Genomic DNA, 15,820 nt, shown 5'->3' with positions numbered 1-15,820 from the left:
GATCTTTAGAATTTGCCTCCACTCCTCATTAATCCCCTCTATACCTATGTCTTGGCTTGGCTTGGTCTAGAATTCTAAAATTACCTCCCTGTTGCACTGGAAGAGGCAAGAAAGAGTCCCCATTGGATCAGTTTGTTTTGGCAACCTCATGTTCTTATTCTTTGGCCTTGGTAAGGCAAGAAGAGTAGCAGTAAGAGTTGACAAGACTGGCTGGTGCCGCAGCTCACTAGGCTAATCCTCTGCCTGTGGTGCCCCGGGTTCTAGTCCCGGTTGGGGCACCAGATTCTGTCCCGGTTGCCCCTCTTCCAGGCCAGCTCTCTGCTGTGGCCCGGGAGTGCAGTGGAGGATGGCCCAAGTGCTTGGGCCCTGCACCCCATGGGAGACCAGGAGAAGCACCTGGCTCCTGCCATCGGATCAGCGCGGTGCACCAGCCGTAGCGGCCATTTGGGGGATGAACCAACGGAAGGAAGACCTTTCTCTCTGTCTCTCTCTCTCACTAACTCTGCCTGTCAAAAAAAAAAAAAAAAAGTTGACAAGACCTGCATCAAAGAAGGATGCACTCTTCTCTGAAGGGAGGAGAGAACATCCACTCTGCTTATGTCTGTTGTCCAAATACCGATGGAGTCTGTGGTCACAGAAGGCTTCCATAGCCTTGGCAGCCCATGGCAAGAGCCTCAGGTGATCGCTGATGTCATAAATAAGAGTGTTAATTGTTAAAGGAACAACAGAAGTCACTGTGCACTTACTTCCCATGTAGGACCTCCGGCCCTGATGAGTTGTACTATGAGAATCAACTGCAAATTTTGTTCCCAAACTGTGCTCTCTATATGTTGTGTGTGTGCATGGGTGCAAATTTGTTGAAGTCTATGCTTAGCATGCTGTTGGTCCTCTGTATATAAAGTCAAACTAAAGATGAACCATAATGAAGAAGTAGATGGGAGAGGGAGGTGGGATGGGAGTTGGGGGGGGGGGTGGGATTGGGGGAAAGAACCAGTGTATTCCTAAAGTTGTATCTATGAAAAATGCATTCATTAAGTAAAAAGAAAGAGTTGACAAGACCTGAATCCCTTGTCTGCATTTTCCTTCACCCACGCGTAACCTGTGCCTCCTCACCATCACCTGGAGAGGGGCTGCTTCAGCAGTCAGGCCCCAGCTTCAGGCTTACCCTGGATCCAATTTCCTCTTCACCATTTTGTAGGGTGGGTGTGTTGGATTCATTGCACATCCTCTGCAAGCACTGGTAGGGGAGGCGTGTGACGGCTACTCTCTCCCGAAGCGACCATGCCTGCCCAGTGCTTAATCACTGTTGTGATTGACAAGCTGCCGCAATTAGGGATTTCAACCGAACACATGCAAAGCCTGGAAAGCCACTGAACACGGCACACGGGGGAAGCGGAAAGCTGCAGGGTAACTTTTACTGTTATTTTAGCTCTTGCTTTTAGGGCCATTCCAGAGGTGACAAGGGACACCCAGAGAACAGAAATCACACAACTTCCTCTTTTTTCCTTACATGGAGCCTTGAAATAACTGGCACATGGGATAAATGCACATTTGTGAAACACGAGAGAAAGGTTACATAAGGGCTTACACACACACACACACACACTGTGAAGAACATGATCATGCAGAAACAGGATTGATTCTGCTCTTCTGCCTGACTCTGGGGAAGGAAGGAAGAAACTGGCAAGTCAAATCACACTGTTCTCAAATAGAAGCTTGGAGTGAATAAGCGAATGACTTTTCCACTTGGTGCCTTAATTCCTGTCCATCAGATTTCCGGCCGTCTGTGGGCTGGAAATGTTATTATCTATCACTCTTTGGAAGCGAGCAGGACGAGGTACATCTCTGGCCCTGATAAGCCTGGCTGAACTCTGGGCTGTTGACAAGATTCACATTTGCAGCTGATAAAGAACCATTTACACTAGGAATGTCAAAGACAACAGTGCAGTTTGGTGCTCAAACATTCTTCATCAAGGGGAAAATCCAGGACTCTGACTTAGAAAGCTGGTGTCCACAAAGCAAAAGAAGAAGGCAAGGAGATACAGCTCCAATCAGCAGGCACGTCATGTTTATTATTATTATTATTATTTTAAATTATTTGTGATGCCCCAAGAAACAAACAGAGATCCCTCTGCTGGTTCATTCCTCAGATACCCGTAGCCATCAGGACTGAACCAGATCGAAGCTAGGAGCCAAGAACTTAAACTGGGTCTCCCATGAGGGTGGCAGGAACCCAATTACTTAAGCCATCACCCACTGCCTCCTCTGATGTGTGTTAGCAGGAAGCTGAAGACAGGATCCAGAATCGGGTTTTGAACCCAGGTACTCTGATGTGGAACATCCACCCCTCATGTCATATAATGACATAGTGGGATCACAGTATTGTGGATTAAGACTTCAAAAACAAATTTGGCTTCGTGAAAATTCCTCCTCTGGATAAGTGTCTGTTGAGGATTTAAGAACACTTCTAAATCAGCTGGTGATTTTCTTAACATGTCAATATTCATATTCCCCTTATTAATTAAATTAGCATCTACGTAAAAGGCCTGATTTGTTTGTATTTTTATTTTTCCCATTTCTGAGGAGCAGTGCCTGCCACCAAGTTAATCAACCCTCCTGCCTGCAACCTAGACCCAGCTTGGGAGACAAGCACTGGGCCACCAGGTGCAATCAGCCAGAAAACCCAGCGATCAGGTCAGGTCATCACTCTGCCGGCTTCCGCAGCACTGAACCCAATCTTGAGGGATCACGGTGCAATCAGCAAGCAGCATCGAGGAGCCCATAGTCACTTGTGAAATAGACTCGGCACTGAAGACAGCTCCTGCCTGACTGTGCCCCTCACCTCCTGGATCCGAGCTGCTGACGGAAGTAGCTGGATGGAGGACAGCGGGTGAGGAAGGAGGAGCAGCCTGGCCTTAGTGAGAACTCTCTCTCGGACACCTGCTCTCTGCGTGTGTGTGTGGGGGGGGGGGGTATGGGATAGGAGGGAGGCTCCTGGCTCCTCTGCCAGTCCTGCTGGCAGCTTGGCAGCTGAGCCCACCCAGTTCGTCCAGGCCAGGGAAGCTACTACAGGTTCTTCTGTTCTTGCTCCAGGGGCTTCCCCAAGGGAGACAAGTAGCATGATAAAGTCTCACACAAAGAGCTCACTGTGGCCCGAACCTCCCATCTCCCTTCCTTTACTGGTCCTTCTAAAACTTGGTATCCCTGCAACCCCAGAAACTTCAGAGATTGAAAAAAAATATGAAAACACAGTCATGAGAAGGTGGACACAGGATTCAGAGCCCACAGGTGGCCCCAAGCCCTGGCTTGGCCCCTTGCTGGAGGTGTCACAATGTGTCAGTGCTCGGCTCCCCATAAGAGCACCTGCTGTACAGCGTGGCTGTGAGGATGAGAAGGGTTAGTAACTGCGAAACACTCAGAACAGTGCCTGGCATAAAAGGTGTCATCACCACCATCATCCTTGTTAGTTTATGAAAACAAATAAAGATAAGCATGTTCTGTAGTTTTCTACTTTTGTGACTGAGAAATTCAGTCGTTTGCCAAAAGTACAGGGCTGGGGTTTAAACTGATAGGCAGGGCTTCAAAAAGCTCGCAGAAAATACACATCATGAAAAAAACTATGCATGGATGTCAAAATCATATTGCATTGAAATAAACTTTTACAACGCTACTTGCTACAAACTTTTGGATGCATCCTTGTATATCTGACAAGAGAGGGAAAACCCTCAACCAGGAAGCAAGACACCTGTCTTGATCAAAGTCAAACAGCCAGCTGCACTAAGACATCTTCCCACCCTGCCCTCTGACACTTGCCAGGCTCAGAACTCACCAGCCCCGCCTCTGAAGTGCCTGCTACAATGCAGACATAGTTATGCAAAAGAGGGACAAGACAAGGCAGGCTGCTTACCGGATCCCTGGGGAGGAAACCCACATAAATAGGAAAATAAAACCCACAGAGGTAGGCAAATACAGCCAAAAGAAAGGAGACACTTCACAGCCCCCCTCAAGCCCCCTTCTCTGCGGCCACTGCTCCTGCCCCAAAGGCCTGGCAGGTGCCTGTGTTCAGCTTTGTTTAGCTTTGGCACCTCTGTCTCTTGAACATTTCTGCACCATCCTCTTTCCCTAGCCACTTCCTATTCTTTGTGGAACTTACACACTCACTTTGTCCCCAGAAGCCTTTGCACTACACACACACTTCTCCATGGGAGCACAGGTCCCAGCTGGCAGCAGTGATGTGTGAGTGTGTCAGTTTGTGTCTGTCTACCACGTAGTGGTAAGTGCCTTTGTATACCAGGCATCCTGCTGGTATAAAGCTATTTCAGCACTCTGCAGAGCAAGCAAATCTTGGGGAGGGAGCCCGTGGGAGAATCCTGGGCTGCAGTGGCTGGGAGAACTGAGTGTGGAATACTCTGCTGCCAGATGCACCACACCCTGGCCAGCTGCACCCATACCCTGGCTAGCTGCACCCACACCCTGGCCTGCTGCACCCATACCCTGGCCTGCTGCACCCACACCCTGGCCAGCTGCACCACACCCTGGCCTGCTGCACCACACCCTGGCTAGCTGCACCACACCCTGGCCAGCTGCACCCATACCCTGGCTAGCTGCACCACACCCTGGCTAGCTGCACCCACACCCTGGCCTGTTGCACCACACCCTGGCCAGCTGCACCCACACCCTGGCCAGCTGCACCCACACCCTGGCCTACTGCACCCACACTCTGGCCAGCTGCACCCACACCCTGGCCTGCTGCACCCACACCCTGGCCAGCTGCACCCATACCCTGGCCTGCTGCACCCACACCCTGGCCAGCTGTACCCACACCCTGGCCTGCTGCACCCACACCCTGGCCAGCTGCACCCACACCCTGGCCAGCTGTACCCACACCCTGGCCTGCTGCACCCACATCCTGGCCAGCTGCACCCACACCCTGGCCTGCTGCACCCATACCCTGGCCTGCTGCACCCACACCCTGGCTAGCTGCACCACACCCTGGCCAGCTGCACCCATACCCTGGCTAGCTGCACCACACCCTGGCTAGCTGCACCACACCCTGGCTAGCTGCACCCACACCCTGGCCTGTTGCACCACACCCTGGCCAGCTGCACCCACACTCTGGCCAGCTGCACCCACACCCTGGCCAGGTTGTGTGTGCATCTCTCCAACTTCCCTGACCTGGGCAAAGTGGCTCTCCTGCAGCTGGCCTCTGGCTGGGTGGTCAGGAGCCATGGAGCTCACCTGCCAGCAGTGCCTAGCATTAGAGAGGTAGAAATACCCATGCCCCTCCCCCAACCCTCCCCCAGTTCCTGCCACTACTTTGTCTCTCAACCCTAAAGTCACCCACTGGCCCGTGCTGCCAGTGGCCTCAGTTAGATAAATGCCACTGAGCAAATTTCCGATTGCCCTCTGGGACAGTCCAGATCAGAACTCAGAAAAGGTCAGTCAGTGGGAGAGCTGGGAGGGAGAGGCTGCCACTCGCTGGAGGGCTGGAGATCTGTGTTCTTCAAAACCTGTTTAAAGGGGCTCTCAGAAACAGGTGCTTATTTTCCCTACAAGGCATCATGTGGGAAGGATCAGGTGACTGCCTCCCAGCTGAGCTGGACTGGCTGGTAGGTACCTCCTTGGGTGTCCTCTATCTCCCCTCCAGCTTCCCACACTGCACCCGGGGCTGCTCCCAGCACTGGCTGCCTCCCAAGATAAGTCACACTGCACCAGCCACACCACTGTGACCTAAGTGAAGCCTGGTCCCAGGTGAGTGTGACAGGAGCAGTGAGCATCTCCAGCAGCACTGATAACTACTGAGGTCACGGCCAAGGGCACGCTGCCGGCACTGGCACTGGCACTGACGATCTCTGCCAGAGACTGTGGACTTTAAACACAGAGGTCTGAGAGAGGACTCGGTCCTCTGCTGCTGCACCTGTTGCCTCCTGTCGGTTCTGCTTTGCAATCTCCATACCAGCCCCAAACAGCTCTCCTTTCAGGTTTATAAAAGATTTATTTCCTGATTTATTTGAAAGGCAGAGCAACAGAAAGAGAGGGGGAAAAACAGAGAGACAGAGAGAGATCTTCCACCTGCTGGCTCGTTCTCAAATGACCACAGCTGGGGCAGGCTGAAGCTGGGAGCCAGGAGCTCCATCCATGTGTCCCACATGGACGGCAGGGACCCAAGAGTTTGGGCCATCTTCTGCTACTTTCCCAGGCACATTAGCAGGGAGCTGAATGGGAAGCTGGGTAACTAGGATTGGAACTGGTGCTCTGATATGGGATGCTGGCATTGCAACTGGTGGCTTAACTCTCTGTGCCATAGCGCTGGCCTCCAGGATGGAAAGTCTGCTCACCCCCTCAGGGACAGCCAGCTCTGAGAGCAGCGATGGGAAACATTTGCACATCTGTTTTAAGGTCCTCACCTCTGGGGTCAGTCAGTCTTGAATCTCCCTCCTACGGACAGAGGCAGACTCTTCCAGGGACTGCCTCCCCACCTAGCACTGAGAACAAGCAGCTGCTGTGGAGAGAACCCACGGTCATCATTCCATCTATCATCTGCGAGAAAGAAACCGCTCTCAGTCCTGGAGTCCAGAGGTCTGCTGGTTTCGTTTGGTTACTGCTGTTGCTGGTGAGTCTTGGTTTGGGAGATGCCGCAATGCTACAGCTGAGACCAGGATGGCCCAGGCTGGGGCTACCCAACTCCTGGGTCCCTGATCCACCGCCTTCACCTTCAGCCCCAACCAGTCAGACGACAAGCACGATTCACACTGCTTTCTCACACAGCTTTCAGAGGGCCTGGAGCACTGTGACTAGGAACGCAGGACTGTCTGCCCTTTGAGGGGAGAGAAGACTCTATTCTTCTTCTGCATCCAGAGGTGAACACAGCAAAGCTTCAAGCGCTCTCACGGCCTTCCTGCTCACCCCCACGAAGCCACGCTGACTCCTCTGTGATTGGTGCTAAAGAATGGCTCCACAGGTCCTCACACGAGGACCAGGAACATGTCTGTGGTGTAGACCTTCTAAGAGACCTTTACAAAGTACAAAGACAAGCTGCTCTTCACTACTCTTCGCAGGAGGCTCTTAGGAGCTGTTTTGGAGCGGAAGGGAGAGGGAAGTGTTAGTGACTCGGCCAGACAAGTGCATTGTTGCTCAGTAAAGGGACCCTGTGAGCTGCCCGGGCGACAGTGTGGCATGCAACTCTCACGTATGCCCCTGGACTCCAAACCCATCCAAGAGACAGAAAAGAAGGAATCCTCTCCTCCTCCTAAGGTGAGCGTGATGAAGCAGGGCAGATACGCACGCACAGACCCAGGGCACACACAGCTGTAACATGACCAGGAGCTGATTACAACTGCCCCGCTCACTCTAGGAAGGGAGGACATTAGGGGAAATTGGGCAATCCATCATTGCACGGGAGATTCACACAGTCAGTTCACCCAACCCGGACCTCAGTAGGACGTCTCCGTGTTTGAACCACATGGCACAGTCCTCAGATAATGCTTGAGTAGGGTTGCCTTGGGAAGGACAAATACAGCTCTCTTCTCTCTGCCTCACAATAGTTGAGTGGGAGAACAGTGGGGTCCAATGGAAGGAAGCTTCCAGAAGATGTGAGTCGTTAGCTGAGCTTGCATAGTGTCCTACCCAGTCAACAGTGTCAGCCGTGGAGTTTCAGCTGGACTCCGGTATGTCAGTGACCAGTAGGCTTGGGCAGACTCCGGGAGTTTGCACTGAGACTTCTAGTTTGAAGAACTGGGTGTTTTTGCTTCAAAGTGCAATAACAGTGTTGATACCAAGACTTTGGAGGAAAGTGCATCTGAGGTGGAAGCACTACTGGCCAAAACCTTGCAGACGAAATATTCACAAGGGTTCAGTACGGGCCTGGCCTGGGGACTTGCCTTGAAATTTGACCTTAACATTGACACGCTATTTTGTTACTAGGATAAACTCCTTTCCCAAGCATTTCTCAGAGAAGGACTGGTGTCTAGGTCAGATCTCAGCCCATGAGATCCCAGAGACTGATGTAGATAAAGCAGAACGCCTTCAGTGGACAGATCCAGGTTCCCATTCCAGATCTGTTACTTACTTACCATATGACCATGGGCAAGAGACCATCTCTGAGCCTAAAATGCCATAGGGGAACCTGGGATAGTGCTACAAACCTCTGCAGGGTTACTACGAGGGTTCACCAAGGCAGTTCTTAGCGTTCTCTGTAACACAGAGTAGACAGTCCACAGGAGGCAGGGTGTGTGCTCCTGATAGATAAATGATACAGAGAAGGAGTACATGCCCAGCTGCCCTCTCTGCTGCCCACCGCCAAGGGCCCTCACCATTCTCAGAGAGTCTGTATCCATCCTGCATGCTAGCCAGGACGACACGAAGAGCACAGGGGAGCGCCGGCTGGGAATGATCTATTACCCTACTCAGCATGTTCCCGGAAACCTGTTGTCCCCAGGAGAACAGGTGAAAGCCTGACACTGCCAGAAAAGTGGGGGAAGCTTTCTGCTTAATTTTTTATTAATGGTATTAAAATTTCTTTGCATAAGTCATTAATCATTAGGTCATATGAAAGGCTTATGTTTATTCAGAGACTATAATAACTCACAGCTGTAAGGAGCTACGATTTCTCCATTGGCCAGCAGACGTCCCATGTTGATATGTAAAGGAATAATTTTTTTCTCTTTTGCTTTATCTTATTTATTTTTTCTCAGAACAGTTACTTCAATTTAATAAACATTTATTGAATACCTTTGACAAAAATAAATAGGATCTGGCCTCTCCCGGGGAAAAACTCAGGCTGACGGCAATAATGCCGACGCAGCAAGGATTGTCTGCATTTCTTGGGCACTTGCTAGATGCCAGTCTCTGCGCTGAGTGCTGCATGCACAGTATCTGATTCACCTTGCTTAATCCTCATTAGCAACCTAACAAGGAGGCACTCCTGACACCCCTGTTTTGTAGAAATGTGGCGCACCTCGCCCAAGGGCAGAGCGCTAGGAAGGGGTAGTCTGATGGGGAAGACAGACAGCTGGGAGATGAAATTCCATTTTAGATCCTTAACTTTCTATAAGCAACTCTATTTCTGTGCATAGCTGGTACAGAGCCAGGAAAACAGGATTGGCTGGCGTTTTGATTTTCTTGTCCACAACCCTGCCAGGCTATCTCTGATGGATTGCCAGAGACAGCAGAAAGAGCTCAGAGTCCAGGGTCTCTAAGAGAGCCAGTGGGTGAGCCTGGGAGACCATGGGGGGTGGGGGAGGAAAAAGCCAGGAAAGGGAAACCTCAACCCTGCTCCTATTGATTGCCGCTGAGAAACGGGCTTCGAGGAAAGCCCTTGTGTCTGCCCCAGCTGCTACCCAACCTGGGAGTTAAGTGCATCCCATACCATTCTTGTGGAAGGCTACTTAAGATAGGCGAGTCCTAGAAGAGAATATTAAATAGCCATTGGTATCAGGTGGCTCAAAAATACGTGCGTGCTTAGGAGATCCTAACAGAACGTTCATTAAAGAAGCTCAATATAAGGGAAGACATCAAAATAATAGCGTCGGATATCTCTAGGTGTAGAGTTACAAATGGAAAAAAAAAGAAACGCTATTAATTTTTAAGCAGAGTCGTCTCATTACCAATACATCTGTCAGGGCGAGCTCCACTCCTGATGCTTGCCTGCTCTGACAGCTTCCGTCTCCATTTCCCTTCCTTCCCCACAGCAACGTTCACTCTGCTTCCTTGAGATTGCAACTGCCCCCACAGACCTGTCTCACTGTTGTGAACCTGCTTATCCCAGGAACAGGGGGGCCCAACAAAACCCAGATGCTACCAACCACTGGTGAAGAGACTCTAAAAGCAGCTGGGACCAAACAAGAAGCGACTTCTCCCTTCATCCCGCCGCAGTCCCTTCTCTGTGTGCAGGGTTCCGCAGAGCCATGCCTGGAATAGACTGTCACTAGAGGACCTGCCCCCAGCTAGAATCCCGTCATGGACGGTGATGGTGTGTGCCCTGTGCTCAAGGGTACATCCGTGACAGCAACGAAGATGGCTCATTTCCCAGCCCTGTGTCCTACACCTTCATCCTTTCCCTCAATTGTGGGACATCACAGGAACATGGGAATACAAGGATAAGGAGACATGTTGATCTATCAGAAGATGCACAAAAAGATACTATTTTCTATTTTGTATTATTTCTACAGATTAGTTATTTGAAAGGAAAAGTTACAGACAGAGAAGGAGAGACAGAGACAGAGATCGTCCATCTACTGGTTAAACTCCCTCAAATGGCCACATCAGCCAGGGCTCCACCAGGCCAAAGCCAGGAGCGTGGAATTCCATCTGGGTCTCTCACGTGGGTGGCAGAGGCCCAAACAATTGGGCCATCTTCTGCTGCTTTCCCAGGAGCATTAGCAGGGAGCTGGATCGGAAGTGGAACAGCAGGGACTCCACCCAGCGCTCAAATGGGATACTGGTCCTGAAAGTGGCCGCTACACTTGCTACACCACAAAGCTGGCCCAACAGATATTATTTTAAAAAATGTTTAAAGTTGATTGTTGTTTTTAGCCCTTGTTTATACTCCCGTGGGACTGTGACTTTCCTGCTTTTTACTTGTTGGATGTGATGGTTAGTGGTGAATTAAGTCTGTAATTGTAGAGTGGATTGAAATTATGTCTTTGCAAAAAAGAAAAAAAAAAAAACAAAGGAGGAAAGGGTTTCTCAGTCCTCCTCCAAGATGTCTTCTTGGAACTACATCTATGAAATGCACGACATTTGCTCTCTTTATATTAATAAAAATTTTTAAAAGAGGAATATATAGTATATTAACATTATCTATACTAACCCTATTATGTAACAGAATCACAGAACTTCTTGCTACTGTTTAAATGTAACTTAGTGCCTGTTAATCAGCCCTTCTCTATCCCTAACCACCACATAGTTTTACTTTTATGAGGTCACCATTTTTTAGACTCCACATATACTGTGATACTCATCTTTCTGTGTGGGGCTTATTTACTTGAAGTGACTTCCAACTCTATGTGTGTCATTGCAAATGACAGAATCTCATCCATTGTATGACTGGGTTGCATGCATTTGTGTATATTTGCTACGTTTTCTTTATGCATTCATCACTGGATAGACATTTACGTTATTTCCATTGCTTGGCTCTTGTGAATTGTGTCAAAATAAACCTGGCAGTGCACACACACACACACAAAGTTACATAGTTGAGAGGCAGAGGAAGAGGGAGAGAGACCTACAATGGTGAAGATGGGACAGCTTGAAGCTGGAATCCAGAAATCCCATCATTTGAGCCATCTCCTCTGCTTTCCAAAGGTGTACGTTGACAGGAGGCTGGAGTCAGCAGCTGGAGCAGGAAATTGAACCCAGGTCCTCCAGTCCAATGTAGGTCACAGTCACTCAAGAAGATACTACCGAATAGTCACTCGAGAGAGGTGCTCTCTCTCCTGAACTGACAAGCCTAGTGAATAATTCAGATTTCATTTGGGCTCAGATTCCCCAACTACAAAACGTAAAATGTCTTCTCTGTTCTAATTTCCACAGATTGCAGTGATAATGTAAACCCTAACATGTAAAGGCCTTATATTTTCTTGAAAGAAACATACAGGCAAAGTTATTATCACTAGAGTCTTGCTTCAGGTTGATGCTATGTGAAATTGAGTGGTCACAGTTCTATCATGGGCTCGTGGTAGGTAGTACCCATTCTAAACGCTAATGCACAGATACACACATGCACACACACACAAGTTGGCATTTGCCTTTTTTCCATTTAAATTTAAAAAATATATTTCAGAGAGAGAAAGAGAATACTTAGATCTGCTTTCTCAATTCTCAAATGCCCACAATAGCCAGGACTAGGCACAGTGCCAGATCCAGGAGCCAGGAACTCAATCCAGGTCTCCCACGTGGATGGCAGGAACCCAGTTACTTGAGACTTCACATGATGCCTCTGAGGACCCACATTGTTGAGCAGTGGGGAACAATGGTCAGAGCCAGGAATTGAACCCAGGTGCTCCAACATGGGAGGAAGACATTCTTACTGGCATCTAACTGCTAGGCCAAATGTCCACCCTGGCATCTCCTTCAAACTATTAGGATAGCAGCATCTATGTATCCCAAGCACATCAGTTCTTCTTTAACTAGGAGATTGGTGCTCAGGACAAAATGGCACTGGCTCTGTGATATATCAGGGTACTTCAAAAAATTCATGCAGAATGGAACTGAAAGATATCTTTTGGTGCAAAAATTTGTAATCCAGGTATAATATTTTTCTGGTACTAATTTTTCACGAACTTTTTGAAGACCCCCTGTCATGCAAAAATTTCAAAAAATTTTCACAACAAAATAACTAATGTTTTAATTGCATTTTCATGAACTTTTAAAATACCCTCATTCATTTTATTAGACCAAATCTCCATATTCTTGGCATAATTCTTCCATCTTAACTCTCTCCTCTCCCCTACAGACAACAGTTGAAGTTTCCCGGACTATAGTAATCCAGACTTTGCTTGTATGTCTGATGTTGTGACTGCCTCCCCTTACCCTTGAGTGATGGGGAGAAAAATTGAATCATGAGCTTGAATTGACCCAGAAGTAGCGGCCAAGGGCCATAATGGGTGACCACTTTCCAATCTTGAGAAACTTATAAATTAACCCAAATCAACAAACTGTGAAAACTGCCTGGGCCAGAGCCTATGGCTCCATGAGGGACACACAGGGTCTTCGGTGTTTGGTTTTGTTCCACGGTGGACTCCGATAACTGTACAGCAACAAAGGGTGCGGGAAGGTGTTTGGTGAGGTCTAAATACCTCCTCATCATTGCTGAAACACACTTGGTTCTTCTGCACAAAGTGTCTTTTGTTAAGCGACGAGTGGTAAGAGTTCCTTTTCCTTTGCCAAATCCACTGACCAGAATCCACATGGTTTGGAGCAGGAAAACTTAGGTCAGATCTTAAAATTGAACTCTGATCCACAGATGCCACGTAAAAATCTGGACTCTGGAGAGAAATAAACCAAAGCCAAGGAAATGAAACTATATACAGGAGTCCTCAGCTACTATCAAAAAGAAATCCCTTTCAACTTGGCCTTGGCCCACTAAGTAATATAATTGGATTCCAATTCTACCATTATACTATGGCATCCTAAACACAGCCCCACTTCTAGAATGCCTCTGCTGTAATCTTCATAGGCCTCCTCATACTTCTACTTACGTAACAAGGGCTTGAAACAATGGTGTACAAATAGGCTCAGTGGATGAAATACCGCTCAAATGTTATTTCGAGTGTCAGCTTCCTCTCAGGCAGAGTGCTGGGTACTAGGTGCATAAGGTAAACAAGACAGACATGGACTCCCTCCTTGTAGAGACTTGATGCAGTCAGTGTTGGCATTTCCAGCTGCAGCAGCCATATCTGCTCTAGAAATACGGTCCTTCCTCTACAGACACAAGGGTCAGGCTGCTATCCTACAGAACAATACAGAAAGGCGTGCTTGTTGGCATCTAAGAAGAAAAACACACTCTCTCTCAGTTCTGAGCCAGCTGAGTTCTTCATTTCAAGGCTACGGAAAAACGTATAGCTGCCCACCTACCTGTTGTGAGCAATCTACTACTCACCAGCAGTTAAAGCACTGCACCACTAGGAGCTGAACAAGTCAACAGCAAGGCAGGCCCCACCCAATCAGGTTATAATTCTGGTACTCCTTCTCCAGCTGGGAAACCCAAGTAACGACTCAGGACGACCAACGACAAGCAACACTGCCAACCCTGTGACAATTAGTGTTTCACAGTTCATCAGTCTGCCAATGCATGCAACTTACTTGATCTGCATAACCTAACAGATGAGCAACCTATGCCAGCGTGGTTCAGGGACACTGCATTCAATGTGTAGAGCCAGAGTGGCCCTTGCCTCGCATCCTCTAGTTTGGTGTCATCACACCATCAGTCAGGACTGTCTGGTGATTCCCAGCTGTGGGGTTCTTTGCCCCAGATCCTGACATCAGCCTCATGCCTTTCCCTGCTCCTGTTTACCATGGAGAAGCAAGACTCCTAAATCTTGGGTTTGCTAGCAATTGCACGTTCATACCCACTGAGCGACAGAAATATATCTTGGGGAATTATAGTTTAATAATCCCACAAGTCAGCACATTAATGCCCAGAGACAAAAATAAAATGTATGGCTGTCTAAATATGCTTAAGGTTATTCGGGAGATGGGGAGGGAATGTGATGAACAAAAACCCTTTGCTATCAGCACTTTAGAGGGAGTCTAATAAGATGCTTCATTTCCATATTGCCAGCTTCAGCTACACCTCGCTCCTCCTATAGTTTTCACCCACCTACTTGTGTTGAAATTTAAGGAACAAAGCAAGCAAAACAAAAACTAATCACTCCCTCCAAAGTCTCTTTCTCTCTCTCACAGAACAAAAATAACAAAGACATACAAGATGCTGTGTGTGTTTCACACACAAAAACGGCTTCCATCTAAATCAGTGAATCCAATCCTCTTTTCTTTTTAAATGCTGGATGAAGAAGTCTCCCCTTTGCTTATTTTTATAATAGAAGGACAACATTAACACTGACCTGCCATCTCCTGTATGCAAGGAATTGTGCTAGGTGCTTCCACACATAGGAGTTCCTTCAACCTTTGTTAACAGCCATGGGGCTAATTATTATCCCCTTTTTCATAACCATAAAGGATCCAAGTGTTCAAGTGGTGAGTTGAAATCTGAACCCAAAGCACATGTGCAGATAAAAATAAGTTTCCCTCTCTTGAGACCCAAGCAGGTCAATGAGATCACATGTTGGCAGAAGAAATGACTGCCTGTCCTGGGTGTGTGTGGATCATGGGAGACAAAGGCCTCCCAGTGTCACACGAAGGCTCACAGGGAGGGTTGGGTGGGAGGAAGACCATGCTTGGGCCCTGAGCCCGGTGCTTTGTCTGGTCTTGATCCCCAGCATCTGCTGCCAGGGCACTACCCTCAAACCGAGCTGGATGACGTGAGAAACACCTCCAGCCGAGCTGAGGAAGCGAAAGCTCTTCTACTGAAAAGCATCCCCCGAACTGGCCCCTTTCTTGATGCAGGCAGTCCCATAGTGACCACTGCTTCGGGCGAAGTCTTGGGAACTAGCTGTCTTCGGCCCTTTAGGCCAGCCCCACCCCCACCCCTGCTCTCGGTATCGGCCGGCTCATAAAAGCAACCCACAAGTCATAATGGCGGTTTTAAATCTTTCCAAAACAGCCTACTTTCCACTCAATCTCCATTCTAACTAATGGCTGTTCCTTATATGGTGCATTTTACAGACTGGTAAATAGACACAGCTCACCTTGATAATAACCATGAACTGCACATACATATAGATGTATATATATGTACATACACACATATATATGTATATATTGGAATTATTTATATATATATATATATCAGGAATTATTTTCACATGGAAGACTTAATTGATCCTCAAAAAAAAAATAGGACTGATACTATCATCTCTTAGAGATTAGAAAACTGAGGCCGAGACAAACCAAGGAATGCCCTTGGCCACATATGCAGCACGAACTGACATCTTGTGCCCACACCCCTGCAGTGGAGGCTTGCCCCTGCTGTCTTCGTCCAGGACCCCTTAGCCACTTGCTGCCCACAAGGTTTCTAGCACCATGCAGACCTTCCATTTCAGCCTCTGCTAAGGTTTCTGTGCTGCATAGCCTGGTCCCAAAGTCCTCCTCACCCCATGTGTCTTCTGAGACCATAAGCAGAGGCATCTACAAGGGGGTATGTTGTTACAATTCACAAGCTGGGGGCAGGTGCCCTTGGGGCACTGCATCTCATATCAGA

The 15,820-nt window shown here is 48.4% G+C and overlaps 1 protein-coding gene and 1 long non-coding RNA gene across 10 annotated transcripts in view; both read right to left on the bottom strand.

Annotated features, from left to right (window-relative positions):
• Window positions 1-15,820, bottom strand: part of NTM (neurotrimin) — a 1,092,588-nt gene that overhangs the window by 300,174 nt on the left and 776,594 nt on the right. The gene's annotated exons all lie outside the window — the stretch shown is intronic.
• The window catches only part of LOC149128612 (uncharacterized), a 115,041-nt gene that overhangs the window by 54,413 nt on the left and 44,808 nt on the right, over window positions 1-15,820 (bottom strand). For 2 of the 5 annotated variants that reach the window (XR_016222008.1, XR_016222003.1), the window contains one exon: window positions 5,994-7,072. The exons of 1 other annotated variant lie outside the window; for it this stretch is intronic. This is a non-coding gene — a long non-coding RNA (uncharacterized LOC149128612). Of the gene's footprint in view, window positions 1-5,993; window positions 7,073-12,338; window positions 12,987-13,199; window positions 13,451-15,820 lie in introns of those variants that run through there. 2 more of the 5 variants (XR_016222006.1, XR_016222011.1) reach the window with 2 other exon arrangements.

Source organism: Oryctolagus cuniculus, chromosome 1, assembly GCF_051225735.1.
Source record: "Oryctolagus cuniculus isolate XC-2025 breed Fujian yellow rabbit chromosome 1, ASM5122573v1, whole genome shotgun sequence".
In the NCBI taxonomy this organism is placed as follows: Eukaryota; Metazoa; Chordata; class Mammalia; order Lagomorpha; family Leporidae; genus Oryctolagus; species Oryctolagus cuniculus.
Note: the sequence above shows the minus strand (reverse complement) of the source record. Positions and strands in the feature narration are given on the sequence as shown.